The sequence below is a fragment of the Schistocerca piceifrons genome, chromosome 3 (genome assembly GCF_021461385.2).
Source record: "Schistocerca piceifrons isolate TAMUIC-IGC-003096 chromosome 3, iqSchPice1.1, whole genome shotgun sequence".
NCBI classification, from domain to species: Eukaryota; Metazoa; Arthropoda; class Insecta; order Orthoptera; family Acrididae; genus Schistocerca; species Schistocerca piceifrons.
In genome coordinates this window covers 273,654,047-273,667,515 of record NC_060140.1, presented here as the reverse complement: position 1 = coordinate 273,667,515, position 13,469 = coordinate 273,654,047, and positions in this window count along the sequence as shown.

Here is a 13,469-nt window from a genome sequence, read left to right as displayed (position 1 = left end):
TAGTGGGCATGCGGGAGGCCGGGTGGACGTACCGCCGAATTGCTCAACACGTGGGGCGTGAGGTCTCCACAGTACATCGATGTTGTCGCCAGTGGTCGGCGGAAGGTGCACGTGCCCGTCGACCTGGGAACGGACCGCAGCGACGCACGGATGCACGCCAAGACCGTAGGATCCTACGCAGTGCCGTAGGGGACCGCACCGCCACTTCCCAGCAAATTAGGGACACTGTTGCTCCTGGGGTATCGGCGAGGACCATTCGCAACCGTCTCCATGAAGCTGGGCTACGGTCCCGCACACCGTTAGGCCGTCTTCCGCTCACGCCCCAACATCGTGCAGCCCGCCTCCAGTGGTGTCGCGACAGGCGTGAATGGAGGGACGAATGGAGACGTGTCGTCTTCAGCGACGAGAGTCGCTTCTGCCTTGGTGCCAATGATGGTCGTATGCGTGTTTGGCGCCGTGCAGGTGAGCGCCACAACCAGGACTGCATACGACCGAGGCACACAGGGCCAACACCCGGCATCATGGTGTGGGGAGCGATCTCCTACACTGGCCGCACACCACTGGTGATCGTCGAGGGGACACTGAATAGTGCACGGCACATCCAAACCGTCATCGAACCCATCGTTCTGCCATTCCTAGACCGGCAAGGGAACTTGCTGTTCCAACAGGACAATGCACGTCCTCATGTATCCCGTGCCACCCAACGTGCTCTAGAAGGTGTAAGTCAACTACCCTGGCCAGCAAGATCTCCGGATCTGTCCCCCATTGAGCATGTTTGGGACTGGATGAAGCGTCGTCTCACGCGGTCTGTACGTCCAGCACGAACGCTGGTCCAACTGAGGCGCCAGGTGGAAATGGCATGGCAAGCCGTTCCACAGGACTACATCCAGCATCTCTACGATCGTCTCCATGGGAGAATAGCAGCCTGCATTGCTGTGAAAGGTGGATATACACTGTACTAGTGCCGACATTGTGCATGCTCCTTTGCCTGTGTGTATGTGCCTGTGGTTCTGTCAGTGTGATCATGTGATGTATCTGACCCCAGGAATGTGTCAATAAAGTTTCCCCTTCCTGGGACAATGAATTCACGGTGTTCTTATTTCAATTTCCAGGAGTGTATATGCTCTACATCCTCGGCGTAGACTGGATTTCGGAATTTAGTGAGCAGCCCCTTCCGCTTAGCGCGCCGTCTATCTGCAAGTGTGTCCCACTTATAACTTTCAATGAGATTTTTAACACTCTCGCGATGGCTCAATGTACCAGTCATGAATCTTGCTGCTCTTCTTTGGACCTTCTCAATCTCTTAAATCAGACCCAACGGGTAAGGGTCCTATACAGATGAACAATAAGACCGGACGAACTAACTTATTGAAAGCTTATTCCTTTGTTCAAGGACTGCATCGCTTCAGGATTCTACCAATAAACCGCAATCTAGAGTTCACCTTGCTCGTTACTTGTGTAATCTGATCATTCCATTTGAGATCATTTCGAATAGGCATATCTAGATACTTGACGGATGTTACCGCTTCTAAAGACTGCGCATTTATTTTGTACTCGTACATTAAAGGGGATTTTTGCCTTGTTATACGCAGTAGGTTACACTTACTAATATTGAGAGATAACTGCCGATCATTACACCACGCATTTATTTTCTGCAAATCCTCATTGATTTGTTCACAACTTTCGTATGATACTACTTTCCTGTAGACTACAGCATCGTCGGCAAACAGTCTAATGACGCTGTCAATACCATCAACCAGATCGTTTATGCAAATCGTAAAAAGCAGCGGACCTATTACGCTGCCCTGGGGGACACCTGAAGTTAGGCTTGTTTCTGTTGAAGTCACCCCGTTCAGGACGACATACTGCTCCCTGTGTGTTAGAAAACTATCTATCCAACTGCATATGTCATCGGATGGGCCATAAACGCGCTTTTTTTGGAGCAAGCGACAGTACGGAACTGAGTCGAACGCTTTTCGAAAGTCGAGAAAAATGGCATCATCCTGGGAGCCGGTATGTAGAGCCTGTTTTATATCAAGCACAAAGAGGGTCAGCCGTGTCTCGCACGACCGCTGTTTCCTAAAACAGTGCTGGTTTCTGTAGATGAGCTTCTCAGAGTCTAGAAAGGTCATTATATCTGAACACAAAATATGTTCCATGGTTCTACAACAAATCGATGTCAGTGAAACTGGCCGGTAATTATGTGCATCCGATTTTCTACCCTTTTTTATAGATTGCTATGACCTGGGCCTTCTTCCAGTCCCGAGGAACTTTCCGCTATTCCCATGACCTCTGACAGATGATGGATAAGAATGGTGCTATATTTGTAGCGTAGTCAACATAAAATCTTACGGGGATACCGTCTGGGCCAGATGCCTTCCTGGCGTCTACCAAGTAGTGCCGGCCTTAAGTACTCAGTCAATAGGGAAACTTGGCGATAGACCCGGTGGCTTGCACACAAAGACTCCCTCTCGCTCTCCGCTTACTGCAATGATGGATTATCGATTCTACCTCGGAGTGTTGACGCTTTGTGTTGTGATAGTGAATTGGGCACTACACGACATTAGGAAGGTGTACCAGATTCTTTGGCTCTTCAGTGTCATTTGTAATTCATGATTCTTTATTTCGCGCCATAGCCTCTTCCGACGATTTCTCGATTTCTCTGTTCGTTCAAAATCTCCCTCCTCCGGAGGATGTGGAAGGTGGCGGACGGTATGGAGGAAAGAAAATACCTACTTATCGTTTCCGGAATATGATGACCCACCTTCATCTGGCCGTACTGACCCGCTGCCCTGCCACCCTCCCCCCCCCCTCCCCCCTCCTTCCCTCACTTCTTCGTACCAGGTGAGAGAAAGGGCTGACTTTATCGGTTATTCAAGAAAGCAACCCGAAATAATAGTTTTCTTGCACACAGTTGCCGTGTTATTGTCTTACAATGTCACTTAAAACTCATTATCGAAATGGACAGCTTACTTAGCCCAAAAATGAAATGAGTACTCAAAACAGCGGGAGAATTATGACACATATCATTATTGAAAAGTAATCGAAAGAAAATCTTCAATGAATTAACTAAGATTACATTCAGTGATCATGTATAATATAGTTAAGTGAGCAAGGTAGAAGACAATGAATTTTATTCAACAAAACTAGTATGAAATGATGATCCTGAAAAGGTCATTGACGTATGAACCGTGGAAAAACTGAAGCGGAAGGATATGGGAGAGTTTGCAAAATTGTGCTACTAAAGGATGGTAGTTCTAATTTATTTCATTTTTATTTATTTATTTGTTAAATTGTTTTTGAGAAAGAATCCCTACGTCCAGCGTTATTATATTGATAAGTAGTAAGAACAGAATTCAGTCAAACACGCATTTCAGAGCTTGTTTTAATTTTCACACAGATTTGGCTATTGAACCTGTAGGTGATCGTTCGTGACTGAAACTGGTAGCTAAATAATGTGCCTGAGGCTAGCAACTGCCAGCGTTTTGAGCACGACTATCTTTGAATAAATGGACATCGGGTTTAGGAGCGCTATCCATCGACTGAAGCTTGCGAAAGATTTGGCGTCATCTCCCACCTTTGTCATACATTTGACATCGTCAGTTGAAGTGTGTGTTGTGAATATGTCACTAGCTCTTTATAGTACTTAGTTTTCGCATTATCCTGATTCAAGACTTCAGTACACGTCTTTGCTTTGTCAGTTCTTTGTTTACTATATACTTCGCTCCTTGTTGAACGTCTCTGTTTCCAATATGTTTATGTTATTACAACAGTAGGTTTTACTTTTGATAGAAGGTAAGCAAGAGAGAGCTAAATACGTTAGTGTCGATGTCGTCAGTGCAGCATACAGAGCGTTGTAATCGTTGCGTAAAAGAGAAAAAGAGAGTTGTTTTTAATTACCAAGGAAAATCGCAAAAAATCCGTACGTTTTGAAAAGTTGTTTTACTTTCGTTTGAAAACCAGTTTCGGCATTTCAGTATGACATCTTCAGGCCTCATTAGCACTTCGTGTAGAGACATTCGAATGTATCGACATTTATATACTGGAGCCATCAGTACCTGAATACCGTGAATTCATTATTCGAATGCTTTCTTCGAAGATTTGTCAAGTTTTCGAAGGAAACATTCGAATAACTAATTCGCGGTATCCAGATACTGATGGCTCCAATATGCCAATATCGATACATTTGAATGTCTCTACATGAAGTGCATTTGGGACCTGAAGATGGTATACTGAAATGCCAAAACTGGTTGTCAAAATAAAGTAAAATAACTTTTCAAAACGTACTGCTGTTTCGCAATTTTCTTTGGTAAATATTTGACCAGCAGCAGTCCAGCGTCCACAATGGATCAACAGAGAGCTGTTTTTAGTTCTTGACGTGGCATGAGAAAGTCAGAATATAAAAATTCTTTGGATCTTTTTTTTAAAGCTCCTGTGAAAGTTGTATAGGTGCATTCGGTGACAGTTTTACGTACTTTTTGTGATACGAATGAAATGCAATGGAAATGTACTCTCAGGAAATACCGTGATTTTTTTGGAATGATGATTGCTTATGTAGCGTTACATGGTAGTCTTCGTTCATCACTACTATTATAGTCTACAAGTAAAAGTCTGACAGTGTGAAGGAACTTGTACTTGGCTATTGGTGTAATATGCATGCACCAACTCGGAAGAAAATTTATGTACGTTTCTTTGTCTTATTTATATATTAAGATAACACATAGTGAACTATATTTGCTATATATACTGTGTTGTGTTACGTGCAGCAATATTATCGTTGGTTTCATTAAATGGTATATCCTTTAGCAAACAATGACACGATTTTTCAGTATGTATCCATGATCCCTCTTCTGTCGTTGTTTGTGGCCATCATTTTTGATAGATAATTGTATGTATGCGTAAGGGAAAGTAAATTAGTAATTTAATTAGTAATAGCACATTTTGCTTCTTACAGCTCATGATATTAACATTTATGACTGCTCATGACATACTCGTCCAGAATCTTCCATATGACAACATAAAAAAATTTTAACTACCTGATGCGGCTGGAAGCCCGAGAAAATTTTATTAACATAAAAAAAGTTATCCGACGTAGGATTCGTAATCTCCATGAATCAGTCACTGCAACGTAACTTGAGTTTTCAACTAATTTAAGTAACTGTCTTACTTCAATATAAGCTTGACAAATGTGAGCAGAAAATGTGAAACAGGTTAAAAATATGAAACCCTTTACAAATGTCAGAACATTTAACCCTGATATAAATTATTAGTCGTAACGTCTTATAGAAACAATATTTGAAAAATTGGAAAAATCTGCTATTTGAATAAACGCAATCATTCGAGAATGTCTACTTTATGTCTGTTGTACATGAGCAGACTACATAGACAAATGATCACAATTCAAGATGTTATGACTTTGAGTTATATAACTGAAGAGAAATCCCCCCTTACAGTTTTTTACTATAATAAACTTACATGTGTGACTGTTAGCAAAAAGCACAAGGGGGCGGAGATATAAAAATTGAATACTACGCAGATAGTAGCATCTTGAATATATTTGCATCTTGTATACATTTTAGTTGGAAGTAAATGAAGGAACATAATATTTTACAGCATTGTTGGTGCCGAAATAATTAAGGACGGCGCCAGTTAACGATGTACGCTGGAGCACTAATGGTAAATAATTCAGATGAGAACTTAAGACTGAGCGTGGATCTGAACTCCATCTTACCAGGTACGATTCTATTATTGGAAGCAGCATACTTATATCGGCTATCGCGTTTTGCCCTGCAATATTTCACTTCTTATTCTATTTAGGATTGATTGATTATTTCAATACTTTTTGAATGCAACCCAAATGTTATAGTTAACTACAATATGACTGAACGTGCAGCGCACTTCCACAGTTAAAGAATGTGAGGAACTGATAGTTTTCTTTTCGAAGCCAGTTCAGCAAAGCCGTGACGTATACTTTTTTCTCCAGTCCGTATACTGTTTGAATCATGAGTAAACTAACGCAGCGATCAGGTACATCGGCGGAAGGTGTTCCGGTGTGACAGTTTGACAGTAAACGAGCCTCTTCAGAGGACTGGAACGGGTTGGCTAGCGGAAACGCACACTTGACGCAAAAAAGGTTGAGGTACCGTTTCGCCTCCCAGACGCACCTGGCTCTCATGACAGAAAGGTAGCCTGCAATTTCCGTGGCGCAACAGCTGCCGCGACCTGTACATCATTGACGTGGCCAGCTTTCACCTAGCGTCAGCACAGAGTAATTTTGACAGAGTAATAAAGTGCCAGGCCCTAGCAGATAGGGGATTCGCTGGGCCTACTTTCACCAAACAAGAATGCACAGTAATTTCAGTAGTATAGCAATATTGTAAACACACTGGCTGGTGAAATCGAGACAAAACAATGACATGACGGGGAAAGGCCATAAGAAAACTAATAATAGCAGTGATGATGTGATTGTAACGTAACATTATCGAAGAAGAAGTTTTGTTTTGCTGCTGGAATGCAGTATTCAGCAATTTCAGGTTTCAACTCCGAGGTCTTGGAAACCCACAGTTTGCAGAGGGTACCAACAGAAGAACCGGCCTAAAAGACAATACTTGTTCTCTTTAAAAGATGTGTATTTATGAGCAGGAAAGCTTCCAAATAAGAAACATTGTTTTCTTCCGTAGCAAACTTATCTTTACTGCTGACAAAACTCAATTATTCTTGAATAAAGCTGTTGCAAGTGGCCGTAATTTTTTGCTTTTCTGTTCTTCTTTGATATGAATTTGATATTGGTAATCTTTAAATGAGAAAAGTACTAGCACTTTTTTTTCAAAACATTACGCCCTTATCAAACTAGCGATGAATTCTGAATTCATTCTTAATGTATTGCTTCTCTGGTAATGGGAGACATGCTATTTGTTGTTAGCGGGTATTACGAAAATGCTACGGAAATTCGTGTGCGCAAGAGGACGTTCTTTTCGCGAAACTCTATTTAAAAAAAAAATTATATTGAGGAAGCTTAGGAAACCATGGAAATGGAAATGAGAGTATGGAATCGTTGGCCGGGAGGTCCCGTCCGGGGAAGTTCGGTCGCCAGGTGCAAGTCTTATTTCAATCGACGCCACTGGGGGACTCACGTGCCGGTGACGAGGATGAAATGATGATGAGGACAACACAATACCCAGTCCCCGAGCACAGAAAATATGTAACTTGGCCAGGAATCGAATTCAGGCCGGTTTGCATGGGAGGCGAGCACGCTACCACCCAGCTAAGCATGCGGCCTAGGGAACCGCTATTTGCGACAGACTGCAGAATGATACTTTTGCCACCAACATATATGTCGCGTAATGGCCTCGAAAACGAAGCATACAAGCATTCGTTTTTCTCTCCATTTGCAAGGTAACAGGGAAGGGAATGACTGGCAGTAGTACAAGGTACTCACAGTCATTTACCGTAAGGTGGTTTGCAAATTCTGTAAGTAGATGTAGATGCTGATGCGCATTCAGGTGAAATTGTTATAATCGTAGGGCAATTTGGAGATAAAAATGTCTGAATACCGGTATTGTACGGTCGTTAAGAAAGCGTTTCTCGCAGCTGTAAGGACCTGGGGTAAGCCCATATTAGAGTTTATGAAGTTTGATTGCAGTTTTCTGAAAGATTGGTGACATATGAACTCCGAAATACTGTAGTGCGGCTATGTTTTGTTAGTTTTCCTGTCTCTATGAGACTCGAGAAGTCCATCCATCCGATCTTTCATCGACGAAGGCCGCTCGGCTACAGATACCCTTCTCCGACAACCGTACACTACGACTTACGATGGCTTCTCATCCATCCTTTGCGTTATCGTAATTTAATTAACTACGAGGGCTCTTCAAGCTCCTATTGTTTCTCTGGAATAATTCATGAGTGTACTCTGTGTAAGATTGCACGTACCTGCCCGTGTAACCTTGATTATCTGCCGCACCCAAATTTCACAATACTGCCGGAAGTGCTGGTTGCCAACATCATTCAGCAAATGTAGGCACCACCTCATAGCGTAAAAAAATTTATAGACGCGAATATGAATGGAAAAATTGTTGCAGGGTTTCTGGGAAAGCTTAGTGTCCCCATGTAAGAATTCTAGACTATTGTCCCTTATCAAGTAGGTATGGCATCAGTCATCGAATGAACACCCATAGGAAAGTGTAAAGAGTGACGTCACTGAGAGTCTCTCGAAGAAAAGAGAAACCCTGTTAGGCAACTTTAGAGAACCGGTACCCGCCGAATGTGTGATGAACTATTCGTTCGCTCTTGTTCTTTAGGATTCAGTGCGTGTCATGTACCTTACTTATCTAACCCTATTTGCACCGTCCGTCCAAAAAGTTGCGATACTGCTTTTATTTCTGGCGTACAAGCGACGTCAGCGCAATAACTACGGTGGCAGCTTGAACTAACAACTGTAAACAATAGATGTGCCTTCGAATAGTCAGTCGTGAACAGGTTGTGTGAAGTAGCGTATGTGCGGCTTCTAACAACCCTACCACAACAAAGGTCAAAAATTAATTCTAGATCTACATCTACATTTATACTCAGCAAGCCACCCAACGGTGTGTGGCGGAGGGCACTTTACGTGCCACTGTCATTACCTCCCTTTCCTGTTCCAGTCGCGTATGGTTCGCGGGAAGAACGACTGTCTGAAAGCCTCCGTGCGCGGTCTAATCTCTCTGATTTTACATTCGTGATCTCCTCGGGAGGTATAAGTAGGGGGAAGCAATATATTCGATACCTCATCCAGAAACGCACCCTCTCGAAACCTGGCGAGCAAGCTACACCGCGATGCAGAGCGCCCCTCTTGCAGAGTCTGCCACTTGAGTTTATTAAACATCTCCGTAACGCTATCACGGTTACCAAATAACCCTGTGACGAAACGCGCCGCTCTTCTTTGGATCTTCTCTATCTCCTCCGTCAAACCGATCTGGTACGGATCCCACACTGATGAGCAATACTCAAGTATAGGTCGAACGAGTGTTTTGTAAGCCACCTCCTTTGTTGATGGACTACATTTTCTAAGCACTCTCCCAATGAATCTCAACTTGGTACCCGCCTTACCAACAATTAATTTGATATGATCATTCCACTTCAAATCGTTCCGCACGCATACTCCCAGATATTTTACAGAAGTAACTGCTACCAGTGTTTGTTCCGATATCATATAATCATACAATAAAGGATCCTTCTTTCTATGTATTCGCAATACATTACATTTGTCTATGTTAAGGGTCAGTTGCCACTCCCTGCACCAACTGCTATCCGCTGCAGATCTTCCTGCATTTCGCTACAATTTTCTAATGCTGCAACTTCTCTGTATACTACAGCATCATCCGCGAAAAGCCGCATGGAACTTCCGACACTATCTACTAGGTCAATTATATATATTGTGAAAAGCAATGGTCCCATAACACTCCCTTGTGGCACGCCAGAGGTTACTTTAACGTCTGTAGACGTCTCTCCATTGATAACAACATGCTGTGTTCTGTTTGTGTTCTGTGTGTTATGATTGTAGTGTTGCTCACGCTGCTAAATATTGCAGTTTCGGGCAACAACAAAGTTATATTATGTGGCAGGTGTCATTATAGCACAGTTAATAAACTCATTTCATGAACTGACTACAATTTGCGTCTTTTCAACATGACGACCACGACTTGACTCTCTAATAACCGCTTACGCTCCCAAAAAATCAGTTACAAGTAAGTCAAAGATCGTATTGACAAAAGAAAGAATACACATAAGAATAATATCATTGCAATATATACATATCGATGTATCGAAGTACCTTTACATTAATGAAATCAAATCTGAATGTTGTCTCACAAATATGTTAACTACTTTGCAGAAACACAGTATAATATTGCTGGTATCGAGAGGTTGAGATAAAGTGCCGCAATGGTTACGTATTTCAAGTACCATTACAGGCTGTAGTACGTAAACGTTGTCGTGTCACAAATCCGAATGGACAACAACTCTAAATCAAGTGTTCAACATATCCTCTAGACTTTCATATGGTTCAAATGGCTCTGAGCACTATGGGACTTAACATCGGAGGTCATCAGTCCCCTGGAACTTAGAACTACTTAAACCTAACTAATCTAAGGACATCACAAACATCCATGCCCGAGGTAGGATTCGAACCTGCGACCGTAGCAGTCGCGATGTTCCGGACTGAAGCCCCTACAACCGCTCGGTCACCGCAGCCAGCTCCTCTAGACTGTGGTCAAAGTTTGTCCCGCACGTCTTGACTCCCAAACAAAAGTACAATATGTGAAATCTTGCTGCCACTTAATTGAAACACAAAACGCAGACAGTTATTTCCTGGAAAAATCACCACGGTTGACGAGACTTAGCGTTATCAATAAGAACCCACTACAAATCGTCAAGTGCAGAAATTCACATGAAGGGTCAACACTTCGACGAAACAGCCGACGTTTACGTACAACTGATTACTTTGCAACTTCAATGTTTGGCAGAGTGTACATAGAACCTCTTGTAGACTATTTCTCTACCGTTCTGATCTAATAGCACGAGGGAGAAGTAAACACAATCGTTCTGTGCGAACTCTGATTTATTGTACAAAGGTGACCATAAAGGTCTCATGTAGATGGTAGGTGACGAAATACTTTGGTAATCGGAGAAGAAGTTGGTGTCTGATATTTCGTGAAACTCACCTAAGTAAAAAAGTCTTTTTTTTAATGATTTACGCCTTAACCACGTATCTCTCCCCTATTTCGTGGTAGTAATAACTGAGCTGCACTTCTTTCAGCTTCTTCTATGTCCTCCGTTGATCTTACCGGGTAAGGGTCCCATACCGCGGAGCAATATTCCACATGACGGAAAAGCCTATCGTAAGAAGTCCCTTACAGATTTTGTTAGATTTTTGTATATCTTTGTAAGGTGTCAGGCAAATCCAACACCTTCCATGAAAACCCTGACATGATAAGAAAATCCAGTAGATTGTCACATAGCTCCGAATAAATCGTGACATTAAATTAACCAAAGTAATACGAGTAAGGAGTGAGCAAATGGAATACCAAAGACTAACACAAGAATGCCTAAATGCATGTCATACCTTCCCACCGTGAGACAGACGCAGTTCCGAGGAGAGAAACGAGAACAGAAGCCGAGAGCAGAACCGTGTTAAGCTAGAAGGCCCTACGATAAGTGACGGACACCCACGTCGCCAGCTAACCACTAGGACCACCCCCAGCCCATGTTAAAAGCTAGAGCCCTCCAGAAGAACAGTATAGATCTTACGATAACACAAAAAGGGCCACACCAGCCGCAAGTTTTAGTGTGAGACTTTTTCGCGTCTCTGTTACATTGCAAACCTAAAAAACATTGCCCCACCACGTAAAGTAACCGCTAGGACCACCCCCCAGCCCATGTTAAAAGCTAGAGCCCACCAGAAGAACAGTATAGATCTTACGATAACACAAAAAGGGCCACACCAGCTGCAAGAGACTTTTTCGCATCTCTGTTACGTTGCAAACGTTAAAAACATTGCCCCACCACGAAAAGTATAACGTTTCTCATTGGATAGACAGAATTTTTGTAGGCGGAGCTTAACGTTAACATTGAGACCCTGATTGGTCAGATGAAAACACAGCCAGACAGTTTTTTTTTTTAAACCAACTTCGGTAAATTGTAGTAAGGAGAAGTTAGGAAAGAGTTGCTTCCGAGACGGCGAGATGCATGGAGCTGCGCCGGCCGCCGCCCCCGACGAACACCGACAAGGTAATGAACGCACGTGATGCTGCATTTTTGAGCGCATAAGGCTTCACTCAGAACTGCAGAATTCTCATCTGTTACAGCCCCTTTTTACGTAATACTAGTGTCGATCGTCAATTGAAGCTCATGGTATTCACATTTGCTACGTAAGTTAAAATCTGAAAAGCGATGATTTTTCTGTTATATAATTATTGAGAAGCCACATCAGCCACTATAATTTACGATAAGTTAGATAAGTAATTAAAGATAATTGAGGGTCACTATAGGCCATTTTGATAGTTTTCTCCTTTGTGAAACTTAATTTAAGCCTAGATTATAGATGTGATATGGCATAGGTCATCCTTCGATCCATTGTAGAACTTGGAAACCCACTCAGGGAATATTTGTTCACATTTTTGTTGAACGCAGTTGGTTTTTATCATGCTGTATTAAAACATTTCATTCTATCAATAGTGCAATTTATAAACAATGTTTTGTGAGTAGAATAAAATTTCCAATGGTAAACTTAACTGCTTTTTCGACGTTATTTTACCAGCTAACTAAAAATAGGAAAGCCTTGAACCCCTTCCACTAAATTTAGTTAGTATTAAGATTCTTTTACAGGGAGTGCAGTGGAGCTGACGCTGAAATCATTAAGTATTTGGTTATATCATCACTAGTCTCACCGAACTCTTCTGAACTCTACATGTCATGTGTGGTCTGGTGTCTCCTTACCATCAACAGGTCCCAGGTTCAAACTAGTCAATTCCCTAAAAAACACGCCCAGAGCGTCGTTGCGCGAAAGTGGTAGGGAGACACGACATCGATCAACAGACACCACGCAGAATGTTAGATCTTCTGCCAATCAAACGTATTCCTTGATTCGCTTTCACACAAAATTTCCTATGTGATGTTTCCAAGTCAAATTGTTTGTAATTGTAATCCTCAGGTATTTAGTTGTAGCCACAACCTTAAATTTTGTAATATAACGTGTTAGTATTCAAGAGGAGTACCTCAGATCTTTTGTTGTTCAAGGTCCTTTGTCACTTTTCGTACCATATAGATATCTAGTGTACATCAGTTTATAATTTCCTTTGAATTTCTGATGACACTACTAGAAGGCAAACAAATGTGTCACTTTGGAAAAATCTAAGAGAGCTGCTCAGACTGCCTCTGAAATTATTTATGTAGATAAAGAGGACAAATGGGCCTCTAACGTTTCCTTGAGAAACCCTAGATACAATCTAGGTTCCAGTAGATGACTTCACATTAGTTATTACACACTGACTTTTCTGACACGAAATCAGGAGTCCAGTCACAGAGATGAGACGATACTCCATAGGCAGGCAATTAGATTGGAAGCTCCTTGTGTGAAAGATGCAAAAAATGGTTCTGGAAAAGCTAGAGCTATGGAATGAAGTAGAGGTCCCCTGTGGCAGCCAGCCATTACTTGGTGAGAATAAGGAACGGGATGTTTATCACAAGAACGATGTTATCTGAAACCATGCTTGGTATACACACACGGGAAAAAATCGCACCACCAAAAAATAATTAATATAGAGTAATGAAATGTCGAGAATACGTTTATCAGGTAATATATTTAAGTGATAAACATTTCGTGATGTAAGCGTGAGATAAGATGTGAAGTGGTAGTACATTAATAAACGGTGTAATCTCCGGAATGTTGAATGCAAACGTGCACGCATTGTGTTGAACAGGTGCCGATTCTCCGT